This window comes from Lissotriton vulgaris, chromosome 11, assembly GCF_964263255.1.
Source record: "Lissotriton vulgaris chromosome 11, aLisVul1.2, whole genome shotgun sequence".
Taxonomy (NCBI): Eukaryota; Metazoa; Chordata; class Amphibia; order Caudata; family Salamandridae; genus Lissotriton; species Lissotriton vulgaris.
Window position 1 is genome coordinate 1,098,328,242 of NC_141699.1, and position 21,686 is coordinate 1,098,349,927.

At 48.8% G+C, this 21,686-nt stretch overlaps 1 protein-coding gene across 2 annotated transcripts in view; it reads left to right on the forward strand.

The window, feature by feature from the left end:
* TP63 (tumor protein p63) overlaps positions 1–21,686 on the forward strand; it is a 418,635-nt gene that overhangs the window by 175,579 nt on the left and 221,370 nt on the right. The window lies entirely within an intron of this gene.

Below are 21,686 nucleotides of genomic sequence, written 5' to 3' on the forward strand. Positions count from 1 at the left end.
CCAACGGGCAGAACAAGTGGTCTGCCAGAGCAGGGGCTGCCCCAGGAAATGAGACCGTGTGTGGGGTGTAGCTGGCGGACACACCGTGCAATCATTTCTTGTTAACAATCAGAAGTTATGCATTGCAGATGACTTCTTTTTCTATGAAATGATTGTGTTTTTACATTACTTTTTATGTACTGCATTTACTTTTCACATTATTTCTGGCTGTCGCCACATGAATGGACGTGATTATCTAAATAAAGAATGTTCAATCTGAATCTACTGAGGCAGCTGAGGGGATGCAGGGGGTCAGGGAAGCATATGTCGCTTCCTGCTGTTCGTCGCAGTGCCATGTTTATGCTGGACGCGATAGAAGTGATATACCTGAGTCTGCTTGAAGCTGCCTCTTACCTGTGCATTATGTAAAGGGTCTTAACCCTGGCGTATTCAGTACTCCGAGCACGTGTTTGTTCTTTTACGCAATAACAAGTGTAAAAAAAAAGAAACGCTGGAAAAAACTCCAGAGGCCCGCAATGCCCTATGTTTATGTGAAAATCCATAAGTAGAATTGTTCGCACACAACGAGCAGATATGCCACTATTTATGAGAATTAGAAGTGGCTTGAAACAGAAATTTACAACTTTGCCTGCACACGACTAGTCCGATTATGACCCCTCCTGTTGAGTTAAAACCGTGTGGCGCCTTCCTTGTGTTAAATGAGCATGTTTCCTTTTAGTTGCAAGAACAGTCCTTACTTTTTCTTTGTAGCACTACCGTATAAGGTGTTATTTACACATGCCTTTTTTCCCGTGATGATGCACTTTTCAGTACGAACGCTGTCTACTGTATGTGTGTTAATGTGCCTTGAATTGGTAGTTATTCTTAAATGCACCACCAGGGGGACCAGAGGTCAGTGTTTGAGTGCCTTCTCTTTGACCATACAGGCAATCCTTTCAAACCTGCTGTGAACTCGCTCTTTCCACATCTGATACTTTCCAAGGCGGATATGATTGGTCTACAGGCCATATTAGGGCTTGTAAAGAGTGTTTTCTTATCTCCTGAAAGCTGCTCTCTTCTTGTGCTGGGTTGCATCAACATTTGTTGGTGTTTGAAAGGGAATGTCTCGTGCAAGTTTTAAAAGCGTGTGACTGTCATCATGCCTCAAGCGTGTGCAAGTCTTTCCCTGACCATGCAATGACTGGGACTGGTGCTGTGTCCTGGAGGGCGCACCAAGCATGTCCTTATAGTCCTCAGAGGATTGGCTGTCGGGGTGCAGCTCACGCAGCGGTGTTGGCAGCTGCCGTCTTCTGTGGTCTGAGGGGAAACCAGACTTCATCTGTCAGTGAGAGTGTGGCCTACGGACCCCTTCTCTGCTGTCCTTTGTTCTCCAGACCTTGGTATTGTGTCTATGTAGATAGTGCCTGTGCAGTGAGCCTGTGATCAATTGGTGAGTGCCTGTGCAGTGAGCCTGTGATAAATTGGTGGTGTCGGCTCCATTGTGCGTCCGAGCACTGAGTCCTTTCGGATCTTCTTCGCGTTCCCATGGTTTAGCACAGCACAGGATGTAGGGTTAGGAGAGGTTCCCCAGATCTTGCACTTACATTGTGTGTCTATCTGTGGCGTGCGTGTGCAGTGAGCCTGTGATAAGTGTGTGGTGTTGGCTCGGTTGTGTCTGAGCACTGAGTCCAATCAGATCCTCTTTGGATTTCCAGGTTCAGCACGGCACAGGATATAGGAAGAGGAGCGGTTCCTCAGACCCTGCACTGACATAGTGTGTGTATCTGTGGTGTGCGTGTACAGTGAGCCGGTGATAAGTGTGTGGTAGTCTGCTCCTGTGCTATTGTGAGCACTGAGTCCACTCAGACCCATGTTGGATTTCCAGGTTTAGCACAGGATATAGGATGAGGAGAGGTTCCTCAGACCCTGCGCTGCCATTGTGTCTATATATATATATATATCGAGTGCGTATATAGTGAGCCTGTGATAAAGGTGTGGTAGTCGGCTCCGTTTTGAGTACTGTGTCCACTCAGATCCACTTTGGATCCCCGCAGGATGTAGGATGAGGACAGGGTTCTCCAGACAGTGGAAATGTATTGCCTGCATTCCTGTGGCTGGAGGGATGCTATCTGTACACTGAAGTAAGGGGGGTGGGGGCAGGGCTAGCTTTACAAGTCCCATGAAGATTGTGTTAGTAACTTTGTTATTTTTAGCATTGAATGCATTCTTACGTACATAATTGAAACGAGGACGCATTTCATGCTAAAATATAGCAGTAAATGACAGCTTTGCCTTCTGCTTAATTTCATATGATTTTGCAGAAATGTTGCACAGCTACGCAAAAGCAAATTGTGCACACCCTGTATTATTAGACGCCCTCTGTACTGCATCGACAGTCTCCCTAACTGTTTCAAAACGTTCTTGGCAGGCCACAACAGTCTGAGCTTCTCCCTCTCGGCTGGAGTTGTTCCCGAGCAGTTCCTCTTGTAGCAATGCTTAGGTCTCCTCTCTAATCCTTGTTCTGTAACGTTTGCATGCTGCCACTTGGAGTAGTGGCCACACCACGCGATGCACTCCCAGTTATTGACTGATCAGCCTGGAGGATGAGTCTGGGAATCAGGCCAACAGTGCTGCACTATTGGATGAAGGGAGCTGTTCGTGGGCCAGCGACTCTTAAAATGTAGATCTTCGGACTTGTGGCAGGAAAGCAGTTTGTTTGTCTTGATCACAACCACGGGGACAACCTCCTTTCAGAGAATAGAAAAACGAGAGGTTGAACCTTGCCCCAGGCCTAACCTTGGACTCCGAAGTATATTCAGCCGGGTTATCAACACTCCTACCCTTCCTCTCAATAAATCGCATTAACGGGTTGGAAATGTGGGACAATTAAGTGGTCCTGCTGAACCGTAAGATGAAGAAGCTCCTAAGTCAAGATCCACCGTCTGTAATGTCAGTGATATCTAAGCATGTGTTTTATGCCATCCACGTTTGCCTACTTTGGTGGGGTTCCAGGATATCTGAAGCAGATGTCCCATACTGAACACCACCCAGGACCCTTCCGTCAGCCTGCTCACCAGCCTGACCGATACCAGCAGAACGTAAGTCTATCACAACCTATTGAATGTTTCATCTAACGCCTTCCACCCACGTCCCTTAGACAGCAAACTAGTTGTAGATGTAAAAACTTGAATCAAACAGACCCACTAATATTTATTTAAAACTCGCTCAATTCAATCATCTTTTAATGTTTTAATGTGTATTTTGGATGAATAGCAATAGAGGGGCACCCCTAGACACCCCATTGTCCGAAATGGCAGAAATAAGAGGTTACACAAGAACTCCTGAGCACTCTCAAAACAACCTTTCTCCCATCTACTGAAGAATGCTGTGCAATCAATCGATAAGATTACAAAGCAAGTTGAAGTACCCTAAGCATCTGTGGGCACACCATGCCTTATGGAGCTTAAAATCTGGGTGCTGCCCATTTTGAAACGGTGTCTCTTGTAGGATCAGATCGCTGGAGAACTTCTTCACTGTCGAAGTTTGCCAAAGCTTTTGAATTTTGTCAAATTAGTTCACCCAGGTCCCTTTCAGGTCCAGAAGCACACCTCCAGATTCTGCCACAATTGGGTACGGCAACATTTCTTTTATTTAGTTCAGTACTTGTTTCCAGAATGTCATTAGAGTGAAAATTGCCACCACATACGTGGCAATGTTACCTCTTCCTTCCCGAGCCTCCAACTAGTAACAGCTGAGATGTCCCAGCATAATGTCAGCTTGTTGTATAACTCCCTGGAATGAATACTGCAGAGACTGTTCTGTCCACCCATATGTTATCGAACTCCTCTTGTCCTATTTGTCTTTAAACCTCTCCCTTCCAGAGCTGCTGACATTAACACCTCTGCCTGCTTTGTCACTAGCGAGAGCCCTTCTTACCCAGAGATGAAGGCTTCCGTGCCAGATTATTGAGCCAGTTTCTCAAAAGACGTTAAGGTCCAAGGCAGCTTTTCTGGTAGTTGGGATGCATTTCCTATGTGGCATTTGTGAATAGTGGAACTGCTGGTTGATTCTGGTAAATTAAAAGATGTAAGTGAACTACCGCAGAACATATCCCCATTCAGCTCCTCTCTGAAAATACAATCTGAGACCAATTTCTGGGACCACCCATTTATAAATCAGTCTTGAGCTGTCCGCAAAGAGAGCCCAGCTCATCCACCTACCGTATGGCCCTGCAAGGTTCTAACAGAAAGCGCCCACGATCTCATTTCTTCCTCATTGGGCCATATGAATGAAGAGCAGCAGTAGTCCATGTGGCACATCCAGCTCAGGACCCTCGTCTTGGGATGCTCACCACGTTTATCTCATGATTGCCAGTGTCGGCTGTTTGTGGTTAGTGTTTGCTCTGTGACAAATTTGCTCCACTATTAGACTTGGGGCCTGATTTAGAACAGTGACGGATACCCTGTCCACCCAAAAATAAATCCAATAGGATATAATGGGATTTATATTTCGGCGGACAGGATATCCGTCACCGCTGTAACGGAGTAATCCATCCGCAAACACAAGGAGATGATGGAGGAGCGCTGAAACTTTTCAGACACTCACCCCCAGTCACAGATCTAGGTTGAATCCATCATCGTTCTTTAGCTCACTTTAGAGGGGACATAGTTGGTAACTTCAGTTACAGTCTCTTCATATCTGGAAGAGTATGATGTTCAAAACTCGTGAAGCCTTGAAAGATGTCTGGATGTGCATGCTTTTAAGAAAATGACAGCATCGATTGAGACACTCTGGCTTCCACTTGATGTTGGAGATAATGGTGACGAAGCCTTGTCTGACTGATGCTGCTGGTTCTGCAGTGATGTGTTTTGTGTTTTGTTTCAGCGCTGGGACGCTCAAGGGCAGCCATGCACTTTATAAATCTCTTTTCTTCTTCTTTCTTCTTCTGTATGTACACACGAAGCATAGGCCTGCGCACGTCCTACAGCAGTCCCCTGCTGCAGACCTTTGGATTCCATCTGATTTCAATGATATCTGTTTTGAGCATGCAGTAAGACACTAGTTTGTAGGATCTGCGGAGATCCTTGGCTGTGGTACCTTATTAGCTTTTGGACAACAGAGAGATCCCCGTTCATATTAACCTGAATAACCCTTGATTGAGTCCTCCCTACAGGGATATGGCATCAGCCGATAGCTCTGGTACCTGTATGTTCCTTGAAATGCCTTTGAGCCAGTGTACGCTGTGCTTCTGGGTGTCCTCCTACAATAGCTTCTGCTCATCCAGTGACACAAGGTGTTATCCTCTTCATGGAACCACACGGGCTGTATTTGTGGGATGCAAAAGATCCCACTGGCAAAGCGGAAGACAAGGAATTTCAACCAATGCAAAGTGAACAAAATCTATCTCATGGCAGTTCAGGCACTCTGCCTCTGTACATAAACCTGTAACTTAGCAAATAGAAAGGCTTGTACCTCTTACTAGAATATCAGCACTGTCTCCTTGAAAGGCTGTACCTCTTACTAGAATATCATTGGTGTCTCTGAAGGCCTGTACCTCTTACTAGAATATCATCACAGTCTCCCTGAAAGGCCTGTACCTCTTACAACAATATCATTGGTGTTTCTGAAAGGTCTATAACTCTTACTAGAATATCAGTGTCTCTCTGAAAGGCCTGTGCCTCTTACTCGAATATCAGTGTCTCACTGAAAGGCCTGTACCTCTTACTAGAATATCACCAGTGTATGTGAAAAGCTGTGCTTCTTGCTAGAATATCATCAGCAAATCTAAAAGGCCTCTACCTCTTACTATATTATCATCCGCGTCCCTGAAAGGCCTGTACCTCTTACTAGAATATCATCAGTGACTCTGAAAGGCTGTACCTCTTACTAGAATATTATCTGTGACTCTGAAAGGCCTGTACCTCCTATTAGAATATCATCAGTGTCTCTCTGAAACGCCTGTACCCATTGCTAGAATATCATCAGCGTCTCTGAAAGGCCTGTACCTCTTGCTAGAATATCAGTGGTCAAAATGGTCAAAAAGGTTTATTGCATAATTAATTAATTAAAATCATTACAATTTCCACATGTATTGTGATACAAAAAATAAATGCTACTAAAAAGAAGATTGAACTCTTCCATTGTTAAAATGATTACACAATTTTAAAACAAGGTTCCTCAGGTAAGCTCCCACTTATATCAGTGTCTCCCTGAAATGCCTGTACCTCTTGCTAGAATATCAGTGTCTCCCTGAAATTTATTTATTTATTTATTTATTTATTTATTTAATGGTTTTATAAAGCGCGTAGTAACTCAAAGAGCATCCCAGCGCTGACCTGCTTCTCCAAGGGTTTCAGCCGTCTGATGAAATTATATCTGCGGGAAAAGGAGGGTCTTTAAGATTTTTCTGAACTGGAGGTAGTTCGGTTCTGTCCTGAGTCTTAGTGGTAGATAGTTCCAACATTTGGCCGTGTGAACCGAGAAGCGACGGCCACCGGTCTTGGCTTTTCTGACTCTAGGGACTACGATAAGATTTTCTACGTTAGACCGGAGGTCTCTCTCCGCTTTGTATGGGATTAGGAGTTCTTTAAGAAGGGGGGGCCGTTATTGTTGAGGGTTTTATGGGCCAGACAAAGGGCCTTGAAGACGACCCTTTCTCTGACTGGGAGCCAGTGGAGGGATTTAAGGGCCGGCCTGGCGGAGGATCATCCTGGTGTGCCCGTGAGTAGGCGGGCGGCGGCGTTTTGGACTTTCTGCAGCGAGTTCAGGGTGGCTTCAGGGGCTCCCAAGTAGATGGCGTTATGTTATGTTATGTTATTTGCATTTTAATGCGCGCAGCTGCTCCAGCGAAGGAGCGTCCTGGCGCAGGGAAAGGTAAACACAACCCAACACTTGGACCAGTAACAAACAGAGCAATAAAAGCAAGGAACATTTAAAACAGGAAGGTTTTCAAAGCCCTACGAAAAGATAGTAAATCATTCGAGAGGCGGATTTCCAAGGGGAGCGCATTCCAGAGGGTTGCAGCTTTTACGCGGAAGGAGCGACCTCCCATCAGTTACAGTAGTCTAATCTTGCCAGGATTAGACCCTGAATGAGGAGCCTCCTTGCGGTATCGGGGAGCAGGGGGAAGATCTTCCTGCAGGCTCTGAGTAGCCCAAAACATGTCCCTGCCGTTCTTTTAGCCTGGGTTTTAAAGCTCATGTCCTTCTCGATCCACACACCAAGGCTCTTGACCTCTTCCTTGGGTGCGGGAGGGTCACCTAGGCAACTAGGCCAAAGGTGAGATGGCAAAGAGGGCCCCTTGTGGCCCATCAAGAGGATCTCGGTCTTGGACCCATTCAGTTTCAGTGAGGAGAGATTCATCCATCGGTGGACTTCGGAGAGGCAGCTGTGGAGATCGGATGGGGCGTGGTGGGGGTGTGAAAGGGTTACGACCAGCTGAGTGTCGTCGGCGTAGTTAATAACTGACACGCCGAACGAGCTGACCCTCTTCTCCAGTGGGGCCATGTACACGTTGAATAGCGTAGGGCTCAAAGATGAGCCCTGCGGTACTCCACACCGGAGGGGGATGGTGGATGAGCAGCTGTCGTTTTCCCGCACCTGGAAGGAGCGTCCTGATAAGAAGGATTCTAGCCATTTCAGGGCCATACCCTTTAGTCAGATCTCTCCCAGTCGGTGGATTAGGATGGGATGGTCTACAGTGTCGAAGGCCGCACTGAGATCTAGGAGGATCACTGCCACTGATCCTCCTGTGTCCAGAATGCTTCTGGCCTTCTCCACCGCTGCCAGGAGGGCGATGTCCGTGCCCTGACCTGGACGGAACCCTGTCTGGGAGACCGCTAAGAGGTTGTTGCTTTCTAGGTAAAGCGATAATTGCTTGTTTACCAGCTTATCTGCGATCTTGCTGTTTCCAGGGAGAAGGGATATGGGCCTATAGTTGGCGAAGTCCTGCGGGTCTAAGGAGGGTTTTTTCAATAGACCTTTGACTGCTGCCGCTTTTCAGCTGGGGGGGACTATGCCCTCCGAGAGAGAGGAGTTGATCAGGGCCGTGAGGGGAGGGATGATGGTACTCAACACTTTTTTTAGGAAGCGGAGGGTTGCAGGGTCGAGGGGGGAGCTACTTTTGATTGAGGCCCGCGTTGCTCCTACTTCTTCCGTTGTTACGGGGCCAAAAGCGTCCAGGGAGGGTTGGGGGAGGGCTGGCAGCAGAGGAGGATTGGTGGTGATGATGGTGAGATCCTGCTGTGTGTGGGCCTGTTCGGGGGGGGGTATGGTAAGAAGAATTTTTTGAATCTTCTCGTCAAAGAAGGTGGCTAATTTGTTACATTTAATTTCAGCTTCTTTGGGATTGAGGGGTTTGAGTGGGGGATCAGGGGCGTGGAGGAGTTCTTTAAGAACTGAATAGGTTTCCTGGGCCGAGCAGGCAGCGTTTTTAATTCTGTTCTCGTAGAAGCTAGTTTTGATGTTTCGGAGCTCTTTTTTGTAGGATTTTACAGAGGTGCGGTATGATTCTTTTTGTTCCTCGGTTTTTTCCTTCCTCCAGATACGTTCATTCCTTTTGCAAGCCTTACGCAGCACGTTGAGTTCCGGGGTATACCAGGGTGAGGGATTGACTCTCTTGGTGTGTCTCAGAGAGTGGATTTTAGGCAGAATGGCGTCGAGCGATTGGGTAATCCAGGTACTGAATTCTTTGTCCCCTACTAAGGTGTCATGGGGGGGTGGGGAACGTTTTCTCTGAGTTTGGCTGCCCAGACGTCTGGTTCCAATTTCTGCCATTGTCTGGTATACGTTCTGGTTTTTGGGGGTGGAGGAGACGTAGTGATGATGTCCCATACTAGGGGGACCAAAAAGTGGTCCGTCCAGGGAAGGGGGATATGGTCAAGGGTTCTCAGGTTGGGGATGTTGGAGAGAATAGGATCAAGCAGTTGCCCTCTTTCATGAGTGGCCTGTGGGTTTTTAAGGTCAAGGCCCATTGAGGTGAAATCCTGGAGTAGTTCACTGGCCTGCTTGTCAAGAAATGTACATTTAGGTCTCCTAGTAGTAGGTAGTTAGTAGTGGACGTGCATTTGATGGAGGTCTGGTCAATAATTTTGTTCGGAAAGTCTCCTAGATTGCCTGGCGGACGATATACCAGCGTTCCTGACAACGAGGTGACAGGGGAGATTTGTATTGTATAGTGGCAGCTTTCGTATCCCTTGATGTTGCCATCGGATGTTCTACAGGTGAGGGAGTCTTTAAGAATTATCGCTAGTCCACCTCCCCTTCCCTCTGGTCTGTTCAGTGAGCACATGACGTACCCGGGGGGGGAGTGCTAGAACGATGTCTGGGCCACTGCTGGAGGTAAGCCAGGTTTCTGTTAAAAACAGAATGTCTAAGGCATTGTTTGTGATTAAGAGGTTCACTTCGTGTGAGTGTTTCACGAGCGACCTGCAGTTAAGTAGGCCTAGGTGCAAGCCCTTGGGTGCCGTGTTCTGATTGGCGGGGTCGCAAAGGTCACAACCGGAGAATTGGGTGTCTCCATTCAAGATGCGCGAGCAGGAGGGTTGTTTGTTGGGTTTAAGGCTAATAAGTCCGCGCGAGTGTAGGTCTGGTCGTTACGGGCTGCAGAGGGCAGAGTGGCTGGGCCTAGGGCCGGCTGGGCCCGGACGGGCCCAGACGGGCTTGCCTTCGGCGCGCTGACGGCGCGCCCGCTGCGCCCGTCCGCTGCGCGTCCGGTGATTGCACATCCTTATAGGTGGGAAAGGGGGCGGGTGGGTGTGGCCTGAAGGTAGGCGTGGCCTCGATTCCTCGCCGTCAATGGCGGCAAAAATGTTTGTTTTTGCTTGGTTCGGTGCAGCGAAGGGGTCGCTGTTTAGGCGTATCTCGAGCCCGCTACGGAGGTGCCAGACGGGTGAGTGCGCTTTAAAATACAATTTATCAATTGGTGACACATGAAAATACAATTTTTTAAAAAATCAGTCGTCTCCCGGCTTCCGCCTCAGGAGATTGCAGGGTTCTGTACCTCTTACTAGAATATCAGTGTCTCACTGAAAGTCCTGTACCTCTTACTAGAATATCATCAGCGTCTCTGAAAGGCTATACCTCTTACTAGAATCTCATCAGTGGCTCTGAAAGGCTGTACCTCTTACTAGAATATCATCAGTGACTCTGATAGGCCTGTACCTCTTACTAGATTATCATCAGTGACTCTGAAAGGCTGTACCTATTACTAGAATCTCATCAGTGTCTCTGAAAGGCTGTATCTCTTACTAGAATATCATCAGTGACTCTGATAGGCCTGTACCTCTTACTAGATTATCATCAGTGACTCTGAAAGGCTGTACCTCTTACTAGAATCTCATCAGTGTCTCTGAAAGGCTGTACCTCTTACTAGAATATCATCAGTGACTCTGAAAGGCCTGTACCTCTTACTAGATTATCATCAGTGACTCTGAAAGGCTGTACCTCTTACTAGAATCTCATCAGTGTCTCTGAAAGGCTGTACCTCTTACTAGAATATCATCAGTGACTCTGAAAGGCCTGTACCTCTTATTAGAATGCCATCAGCATCTCTCCGAAAGGCCTCTTACTAGAATATCCGAAAGGGCGACCTTACTAGAATATCAGCATCTTTCCGATAGGCATGTACCTCTTACTAGAATACCATCAGCGTCTCTGAAAGGCCTGTACCTCTTACTAGAATATCACCAGTGTCTCTCCGAAAGGCTTGTACCTCTTACTAGAATATCACCAGCGTCTCCCAGAAAGGCCTCTTACTAGAATATCATCAGTGACTCTGAAAGGCCTGTACCTCTGACTAGAACATCATCAGCACCTCTGAAAGGCCTGTACCTCTTACTAGAATATCACCAGTGTCTCTCTGAAAGACCTGTACCTCTTACTAGAATATCACCAGTGTCTCTCTGAAAGACCTGTACCTCTTACTAGAATATCACCTGTGTTTCTGAAAGACCTGTGCCCTCTTACTAGAATATCACCAGTGTCTCTGAAAGGCCTGTACCTCTTAGTAGAATATCACCAGTGTCTCTCCGATAGGCCTGTACCTCTTACTAGGATATAATCAGCGTCTCCCTGAAAGGCCTGTACCTCTTACTAGAATATCATCACTGACTCTGAAAGGCTGTACCTCTTACTAGACTATCATCAGTGTCTCTGAAAGGCTGTACCTCTTACTAGATCATCATCAGTGACTCTGAAAGGCTGTACCTCTTACTAGGATATCATCAGTGACTCTGAAAGGCCTGTGCCTCTTACTAGAATATCATCAGCGTCTCCCTGAAAGCCCTGTGCCTATTACTAGAATATCAGTGTCTCTCTGAAAGGCCTGTACCTCTTACTAGATTATCATCAGTGACTCTGAAAGGCCTGTACCTCTTACTAGAATATCATCATTTTGTCTCCTAAAGGCCTGTAACCTCTTACTAGAACATCAGCTTCTCGGAAAGGCCTCTACCTCTTGCTAGAATATCCCCAGTGTCTCTGGGGTGGTTTCGGGGAGCAGTAGCCGCTGTACACTTTGGGGTAACACGTGCCCTGCAAACCTTTGAGCTCTGTAGCTAGAACGGGAGAAAAAGCCTCGCAGTCAGAACAGTGTCGAGGTTGGGACTGGGTTGTTGGACAGTGAAGGCCCGCCGGGCAGGTGACTAGAGGTGGGCGGAATTTGCGTAATCGAGTAACGCAAATCTCTGCGAAACGGTAAAAAATCTCAGCGAACACGTGGAATTGCTTGTTCGCGATGCTTTTTTACTGTTCGCAATTGCTGTTTGCGTGCTCAGGGGGAAATATCTTGCGAACACGCATTTTGAGACCGCGAACAAGCAAACATTTCGCGAAGTTGCGGACCGCAGCATTTTGGCCAATTTTGCTGTCTCCGCGGAACGCGAAATTACCCAAATTCTGCGAGCATAACGGAATTTACCGCCCAGGCCTACAGGTGACCGAGTCACATGGACGCAGCATGTGCCATGCCATGCCAGCAGAGCCCTGAAGCTGCCACCATGCCAGCAGGGCCCTGAAGCTGGCGCCTGCTTACAAGGCGCTGTTCACGCCGATGAAGCATCGCTGGACCGAGGAGAGCGGCTTGGGTTTCAGGCTGACAGGAGAGGTGTGTCTGCTGCCCGTGTTCATCGCCTGGGGGCAGGTGTTTGCAGTTGTGTTTAATCTGAATACCTTCCCTCCACTTTTCTCTGCTCTGTGGCTGCGGGGCAGCACCTGTCTTCGGCTAAGACCTCGGCGTGTCACTTAAGAGCCGCTCCGGTGTCTGGCTGGGTCCGGGGGGTGAGGAGGGCAAGCAAACAGGGCTGGAATGTGGCGAGGCTGCTGGCAGCCCCTCTGCTACCTTGGTTGTCCTGAAACCTCGAGGTTCCTTGGAGGGTTGCATCTGTAGACGAACAGTAACCCGAGGAGGGCCTGTGACGAGAGATGCGCGCTCAGGGCGCAAGGAGGGCATTCGTGCTGCATATTGTTTCTGGAAGATCTGGGGCTTAGCACATCAACTTCTGCAGAGGAAGGGGAATAGACGGGTGGGGCCGAGGATTAGGTGTTCGGTGTTGGGGACAACAGGCAGTAAGAGGGTAAGCAGCTTATGTGTGTGACGGTGGCAGTGGGGACGCTTGGTGTATCCAGGGAGGTCCCCAACAGAAGCTGTGGCTCGTTAGTAAAACCGAGCTTTGGTTAACCTTGAGGGGTCTGAGCTCGGCCTCTAAATCTGGCGTTTGATGCCACGGGCTGCAGAAGCGAATGTTCTAAACAGTTTGTTTGTAGGAGGACAGGTACCTCAGTGCCACGTTAAGATGGATGAGGGTGGCCCAAACACCCTCCTACGGGGCTGAAAAACAGGATGACCTCCAGTGCCTGTGGGTAACTGCTCCTCTGTGATGCTGCTAGTGCAGGAGTGAATGTCCCAAGCAGATGGTTTGTGTGAGGATGGGTACTACGGTGCCAGGTCAAGATGGGTGGATGGATGCATGAGTGGCCCAAATACCCTCCTACATGCTGAAGGTACAGGGTGGCCCCAGTGCCTGTGGGTAACCGCTCGTATGTGACGCTGCTAGTACAGGAGTGAACGTTCCAAGCAGTTGGTTTGTGTGAGGATGAGCGCCACGTTGAGACGTATGAATGAGTGGATGGATAGAGGGGGCGGGTCCACACACCCTACAGGCTGAAATTACAGGGTGGCCCCAGTGCCTGTGGGTAACCGCTCGTATGTGATGCTGCTAGTGCAGGAGTGAAAGTTCCAAGCAGTTGGTTTGTGTGAAGATGAGTACCACAGCGCCACGTTGAGACGTATGAATGAGTGGATGGATAGAGGGGGCGGGTCCACACACCCTACAGGCTGAAATTACAGGGTGACCCCAGTGCCTGTGGTTAACTGCTCCTCTGTGATGCTGCTAGAGCAGGTGGGAACAGAATATAACATTCCCTCATCGGCCCAGTGGGCTCGATTAGTTTAAAAAGGCACATGAGAAGGAATATTCCTTCACACCAATATTGCGCAGTCCTAGATCTTCGGCAACGGTTGCTTTGTGTTGTATTTTAATAAAGGAAGCCTGGCCATGTCTCCTCAAGATCTTCCTAACATTGTACCTGGGAACTCTGCAGCAGTACGAATTCTTTTTTGAAGAGTCTGTGCCTAGAGCCACCATAGCACCTTGTTTCTTGATGACCAGAAATCAAGACTGCTTCCTGTTGAGGGACTAAAATGGTGCTTCTCGTGCATGACCCGCAGTGCATCAGACGTGTAGGCCATTACCTTACAACACAGCCTTCTGTGCATTTAGGAGGTCTTGCTTGACGGTCGTGGGTGTTTACTTGAAAACAGTGACAGCCTGCACTACGACAACCTCAATGCACTTTGTGCAGCTTCCAGTGAGAGTGCAGTGGGAGCAGGCTTGCGCCTCCTTCTCCCTCGCCTGCACACTTATCAGAACGATGCCGACCAGACTCCATGTCTTCTGTGGGATATGCCCCCGCAGACAGATAACCAAGGGCCCTCCTTACCAAGGTGTGCAGCAGGTGTTTGTGCCCATTCGTGACCATTGTCATTCAGTCCTGGTGCATCAGGTGCAGTTCAGTGGCTGCATCTCCATCTAGATGGATGAAGAATTTTTTCCGGATGGCTAGATTGTATGGCCCTGGGTGTCGGGATGTGTTGTTGACTCATCCTGGGTTTGATGAAAAGTGAAAACCCTGTCATTGGTCAATATTTGTGTATTTCCTTCTAACTAGTAGTAGCAAGTAATGGTCAAAACTTCAAATATATAGATTTTTTTTGTATTCCTTTTCCAGTACTAGACACAATTGTTTCATTGTAAATAAGACTAGAACTAGTGAAATAACATCTTTTACACAATGGCTTGGTACAGAGCAAGTGAGTAATAGTGTAGAACTAAGCCTCATGGTGTGAAGTATAAGATGGACAACAGGCAGATTATCCATAAAGATGCAGTTTGTGTCCGCCAAAGGTTATCTTTTTGCGCTGCAGCGTAAAAGGGGGCTTCCATCCAGATGCAAATCTCGGAGGTCTTTCCTGTAGCGATTGAGGCCCTCACTGACTACTTTAGGGACCTGCACCACCACGGTAAAGTGTAGAGTGATGCAGTGCAGGGAGATCTTCACCTCTGCCCTGCTCCTCCTACTGGGAAGATCTCTAGCGTGGGCAGGTGCATTAACACAGACATTTCCGCTTGCTAATGGTGGTTACAAAGAATTGTGTACTGTAAAAGACCTTTAGCATGGGCAGGTGGATTGATACAGACCACTTCCCGCTTGCTAATGGTAGCCACAAAGGATTGTGTACTGAGGAAAACCTCTAGCATGGGCATGTGCGTTGGCACACACCACTTCCCGCTTGCTAATGGTGGCTAAAAAGGATTGTGTGCTGGGAAGACCTCTGTCATGGGCAGGTGTTGACACCGACCACTTCCCACTTGCTAATGGTAGCTACAAAGGATTGTGAACTGAGAAGACCTCTAGCATGGGCAGGTGTGTCGACACCGACCACTTCTCACTTGCTAATGGTGGCGACAAAGGGTTGTGTACTGAGGAAGACCTCTAGCATGGGCGGTGCGTTGACACAGACCTCTTCCTGCTTGCTAATGGTGGCTACAAAGGGTTGTGTACCAGCAAGACCTCTAGCATGGGCATGTGTCGACACCGACCACTTCCCGCTTGCTAATGGTGGCTACAAAGGATTGTGTACTGAGGAAGACCTCTAGCATGGGCATGTGCGTTGGCACACACCACTTTCCGCTTGCTAATGGTGGCTACAAAGGATTGTGTACTAAGGAAGACCTCTAGCTTGGGCAGGTATGTCGACACCGACCACTTCCCACTTGCTAATGGTGGCTACAAAGGATTGTGTACTGAGGAAAACCTCTAGCATAGTCAGGAGCGTTGACTCCGATCACTTCCCGCTTGCTAATGGCTGCAAAGGATTGTGTACTGAGGAAGACCTCTAGCATGGGCAGGTGTGTCGACACCGACCACTTCCCACTTGCTAATGGTGGCTACAAAGGATTGTGTACTGAGGAAGACCTCTAGCATAGGCAGGAGCGTTGACTCCGATCACTTCCCGCCTGCTAATGGCTGCAAAGGATTGTGTACTGAGGAAGACCTCTAGCATGGGCAGGTGTGTCGACACCGACCACTTCCCACTTGCTAATGGTGGCTACAAAGGATTGTGTACTGAGGAAAACCTCTAGCATAGGCAGGAGCGTTGACTCCGATCACTTCCCGCTTGCTAATGGCTGCAAAGGATTGTGTACTGAGGAAGACCTCTAGCATGGGCAGGTGTGTCGACACTGACCACTTCCCACTTGCTAATGGTGGCTACAAAGGATTGTGTACTGAGGAAGACCTCTAGCATAGGCAGGAGCGTTGACTCCGATCACTTCCCGCCTGCTAATGGCTGCAAAGGATTGTGTACTGAGGAAGACCTCTAGCATGGGCAGGTGTGTCCATACCGACCACTTCCCGCTTGCTAATGGTGGCTACAAAGGATTGTGTACTGAGGAAGTCCTCTAGCATAGGCAGGAGCGTTGACTCCGACCACTTCCCGCTTGCTAATGGTGGCTACAAAGGATTGTGTACCGGGAAGACCTCTAGCATGGGCATGTGCGTTGGCACACACAACATCCCGTTTGCTAATGGTGGCTACAAAGGATTGTGTACTGAGGAAGACCTCTAGCATAGGCAGGAGCGTTGACTTCGACCACTTCCCGCTTACTAATGGTGGCTACAAAGGATTGTGTACTGAGGAAGACCTCTAGCATGGGCATGTGCGTTGGCACACACCACTTCCTGCTTGCTAATGGTGGCTACAAAGGAATGTGTACTGAGGAAGACCTTTAGCATAGGCATGTGCGTTGGCACACACCACTTCCCACTTGCGAATGGGGGCTACAAAGGGTTGTGTACCGGGAAGACCTCTAGCATAGACAGGCAGGAGCGTTGACACAGACCCCTTACCGCGGATTGTGTACTGGGGAAGACCTCTAGCATGGGCAGGTGCGTTGAACCAGACTACTTACCGCTTGCTAATGGCTACAAAGGATTGTGTACTGAGGAAGACCTCTAGCATGGGCAGGTGTGTTGACACACACGACTTCCCGCTTGCTAATGGTGACTACAAAGGATTGTGTACTGAGGAAGACCTCTAGAATGGGCAGGTGTGTCCACACCGACCACTTCCCACTTGCTAATGGTGGCTACAAAGGATTGTGTACTGAGGAAGACCTCTAGCATGGGAAGGTGCGTTGACATAGACCTCTTCCTGCTTGCTAATGGTGGCTACAAAGGGTTGTGTACCGGGAATACCTCTAGCACGGGCAGGTGCGTTGACACACACCACTTCCCGCTTGCTAATGGTGGCTACAAAGGATTGTGTACTGAGGAAGACCTCTAGCATGGGCATGTGCGTTGGCACACACCACTTCCTGCTTGCTAATGGTGGCTACAAAGGATTGTGTACTGAGGAAGACCTCTAGCATGGGAGGTGCGTTGGCACACACCACTTCCGCTTGCTAATGGTAGCTACAAAGGATTGTGTACTGAGGAAGACCTCTAGCATGGGCATGTGCGTTGGCACACACCACTTCCCGCTTGCTAATGGTGGCTACAAAGGATTGTGCACTGAGGAAGACCTTTAGCATGGGCAGGTGTGTCGACACGACCACTTCCCACTTGCTAATGGTGGCTACAAAGGATTGTGTACTGAGGAAGACCTCTAGCATGGGCATGTGCGTTGGCACACACCACTTCCTGCTTGCTAATGGTGGCTACAAAGGATTGTGTACTGAGGAAGACCTTTAGCATGGGCAGGTGTGTAGACACCGACCACTTCCCACTTGCTAATGGGAGCTACAAAGGGTTGTGTACCGGGAAGACCTCTAGCATAGGCAGGAGCGTTGACACAGACCCCTTACCGCGGATTGTGTACTGGGGAAGACCACTAGCATGGGCAGGAGCATTGAACCAGACTACTTACCGCTTGCTAATGGTGGCTACAAAGGATTGTGTACTGAGGAAGACCTTTAGCATGGGCAGGTGTGTCGACACCGACCACTTCACCACTTCCTACTTGCTAATGGGGGCTACAAAGGCTACAAAGGGTTGTGTACCGGGAAGACCTCTAGCATAGGCAGGAGCGTTGACACAGACCCCTTACCGCGGATTGTGTACTGGGGAAGACCGCTAGCATGGGCAGGTGGATTGATCCAGACCACTTCCCGTTTGCTAATGGCTACAAAGGATTGTGTATTGGCAACTGTGCCAGTGTGTAGGATTAATGCAAGTGGCCCTGAAGAAGTGGTGCTCCGAACTGGGTGTTGGGGAATAGTAAGGCAAAGGGAGGCTTCCCTTGATCAGCAGTGCCAGAGGACTCGTTGAATAGTTCTTTTTAAGAACAGCCACTGATCAAACACTGGTTCTCATCCCCGCGGTGCATCTGTCAGGAGCCGCCTGACTACCATTTTAATGCATCTCAAAGGAGGGAAAATGATCTTTGCCAGTCACAGCCGACTGCAAAGAAATGCTCTGCTTGCGATGAACCGAGGCGACGGCTTCTCGGATTCTTTGGTGTTTGCTTTACAGTGCAGCGAAGGCAGCGCCTCGGTCTGGCTTCAAGGCTCATTGAAAGCCGGAAGAGGGGGGTGGGCAGACAGATATATAATCCTGGAATAGGGGTGGTATGAGAACTGTTCAGCAAATGGGTAACACGTTTGAATGTTGGTTTGGGAAGAAGGGTGTTAAGTGTTGCGCTGCCTGTTTCTAGAATCGTCCAAATGTGCAGTTTGCTTTGATGCTATGTTGAGTTTTGGTTCCGTTTTTTGCTCTGACTTCCTCTTCCCATTCCATCCTTTTCTTGAGCATAAAATGCAACCGAGCAATATTGGACATACACAACTAAAATTACAAAGTCCAGTATCAAATGTTCTATACATCACAGTATTGAAGCTCTGGTAGGAGCATTTCACCAAGTATTTCCAACGTGATCTTTATACTCCTTTAGAGAAATGGGTAAATAGGAGAAAAAATAAGTGGAAGAAAGTAACTTTTCACGTGACTCTGCCCATCCTTCAAACCAGTAAATACTCCGGCCCCAGGGAACCTTGTTGTATCATGACCAAGTTTCTTGAGAGCCCCTGTTTTGCAGTAGTCCATCTTCTTTCTAGACAAAAGCTTTCACTACATGTGGGTCTGTAAACAAACATCTCTTTTCTCTGTACTGCACCTTGAGTTTTGGAGGAACCTTAATGAGTCCTGGTGCCCAGCAGCCAATAACTCTTTCATCTGACGGTCTTTTCTCATGTTTTGCATAGATCTGCTAAGGTTGGAGAACATCAACACTTTGTTACTACTAAAGATGAAGCCTACGTGTGTGGAAGCTGCATGTGCCACTGCTTCTTACTTTTGAAGAGTTTGCAATTCTACCAGGACAGTTCCATCGCCCTTCCCGGGCCTCCTCTTGTCTGGCATACATCACCCTTTAGGTACCCCACAGGGGTGACATTGTTGTGTCCCATCACTTCTGTCTGCACAAGCGAAGTAAGTACGTCTGACATATCCTCTCCCTCTTGTATTTTGGGCAATCCAGGATCTTCAACAGAGAATCCTTGGCTATGTTCAGCGACGCCACCCCCTCTTTGTAGACCGGGATGTGACAGAGCACTCCCTAAAGTCCTCCTGTGATCTTGTTTCCTCCTACCTAGGCACCTGGATCTTGACCTGCAGCAATGGCCAAGCTCTCCCAATGTTGATTCACTTTGTCTGACTCTTAACTTTGAGGTCCTCAAGACCATTTTCTACCGAGGAATCTTTCCTATCAGTGCCCTCAAGAATGTCCTCATGTTTTAGAAGCCCATGATACTAGTAAGGTTGGCAGGACAAGGATCTTCCACCCCAGGGCCGTCCCTACTACGCAAGAGTGACAGTGTCTTCTTGGGTGAATAATTCAATTTTGTTCTTGACATGGTTTAAGCCTCATTTGGGTGCTTGTCGGGTTTTGGAGGTAGGAACTTAAAACTCTGTGGTATCTTTTCTCGACTCTCTCAAGAACGAAGCTAAGCACCCTGTGATGACTAGGAAGTTCTAAGACTACATATCTCCTGAGGCGGAAGCCGGGAGTAGGCGATTTGCTGCTAATTTTCTTTCTTTCTTTTAAAACTGAAAACTTGTGATTTTAACTCTCACCTTTGCACACCTCCCTGCCAGCGCGCAGCGGACCCACGCCGAGGAAAAACAAGCACCACGCCGACATTACCGGCGAGTTTGCTGGCCACGCCCCCTTCTCAGGCCACGCCCCCTGACCGCCCTACTTAAGGAACGCTGATCACTAGCGCCCTTAGACTACATATCTCCTGAGGCGGAAGCCGGGAGTAGGCGATTTGCTGCTAATTTTCTTTCTTTCTTTTAAAACTGAAAACTTGTGATTTTAACTCTCACCTGTGCACACCTCCCTGCCAGCGCGCAGCGGACCCACGCCGAGGAAAAACAAGCACCACGCCGACATTACCGGCGAGTTTGCTGGCCAGCCCCCTTCTCAGGCCACGCCCCCTGACCGCCCTACTTAAGGAACGCTGATCACTAGCGCCCTTAGACTACATATCTCCTGAGGCGGAAGCCGGGAGTAGGCGATTTGCTGCTAATTTTCTTTCTTTCTTTTAAAACTGAAAACTTGTGATTTTAACTCTCACCTGTGCACACCTCCCTGCCAGCGCGCAGCGGACCCACGCCGAGGAAAAACAAGCACCACTCCGACATTACCGGCGAGTTTGCTGGCCACGCCCCCTTCTCAGGCCACGCCCCCTGACCGCCCTACTTAAGGAACGCTGATCACTAGCGCCCTTAGACTACATATCTCCTGAGGCGGAAGCCGGGAGTAGGCGATTTGCTGCTAATTTTCTTTCTTTCTTTTAAAACTGAAAACTTGTGATTTTAACTCTCACCTGTGCACACCTCCCTGCCAGCGCGCAGCGGACCCACGCCGAGGAAAAACAAGCACCACGCCGACATTACCGGCGAGTTTGCTGGCCACGCCCCCTTCTCAGGCCACGCCCCTAGCGTCATACCCTAATCATATAAAAATGTGTCACTCTAGGAAGCGCAGCGGACGAGCGCAGCGGGCACGCCGTTTGCGCGCCGAAGGCGCGCCTAAGGCAAGCCCGTCTGCGCCCGTCCGCGACGGGCCGGGACCAGGGGCCATAACCCCTACTCCTCTCGTCACGCAAACTCGGTATTATACCTCCGAGGAACTCCGAACCATCAACTCCCAGGGAATCCTGCCCTGTGCTTATAAATATGGCCCACTCAACCTACCGTCCCAATGCAAGGTTTGCAAAACTCACCTCAAACCTAAACCCTCCACATCAAACCAACAACTTTTTCGACTATTCCTGCTGAACTGCAGGTCTCTTCCTAGACACTGCACAGAGATTTCCCTATTAATCGAAGAGGAAAAACCAGACGCTCTCTTTCTAACGGAGACTTGGCTAACCCCTCACTCTGACCCCGAGTTGGTCCAAATCCTGGGGCAGGAATATCAAATTGTAAGACTGGACCGGGAACATGACAGAGGGGGCGGACTAGCCATCATTTTTAAAGATTGTTTCACCTGTCGCTGCACTCCCAACCCCTTTCCGGAATGTGAAAGTATGTCCTTTACCTTGGATTTCTCTCCCAATTTGAGCTTCTCTGGGACTCTTATATACCGCCCACCAGGCACTCCCAAACAGTTTTATGAAACTTTGCCACCGCTAGTCGCCGATCTGGCCCTATCGCCTTCCAACTACACGTTATTGGGTGATCTCAATATACACTTTGACGACCCCAATAACTCCATCGCCAACAAACTAAGTAGGGACCTATCTGCTTTGCAGCTGCTCCAGCTGGTCTCATCTCCTACGCATACGAAAGGCCACTTGCTGGATCCAGTTTTCAGCAACTGCACACATTTGAAGGCTTGTCCCCCTACAGCACTTCCCTGGACAGACCATGCCTTAGTCCCGCTGCTCTGGACAACAGAGAAATCTATACCCCCTACACCCACTGTCCAAGAAACTCGAATTTGGTCTAAAATACTGCTGACCCAGTGGACACAGGAATTACAAAAATCCACTCCCTCAATTGCTCAGACTCCCTCACAGGCCAATGAAACATTCAATGAATGGATTCTGAGTTCCCTAAACGCCACGCTCCCCCTGAAGAAAACA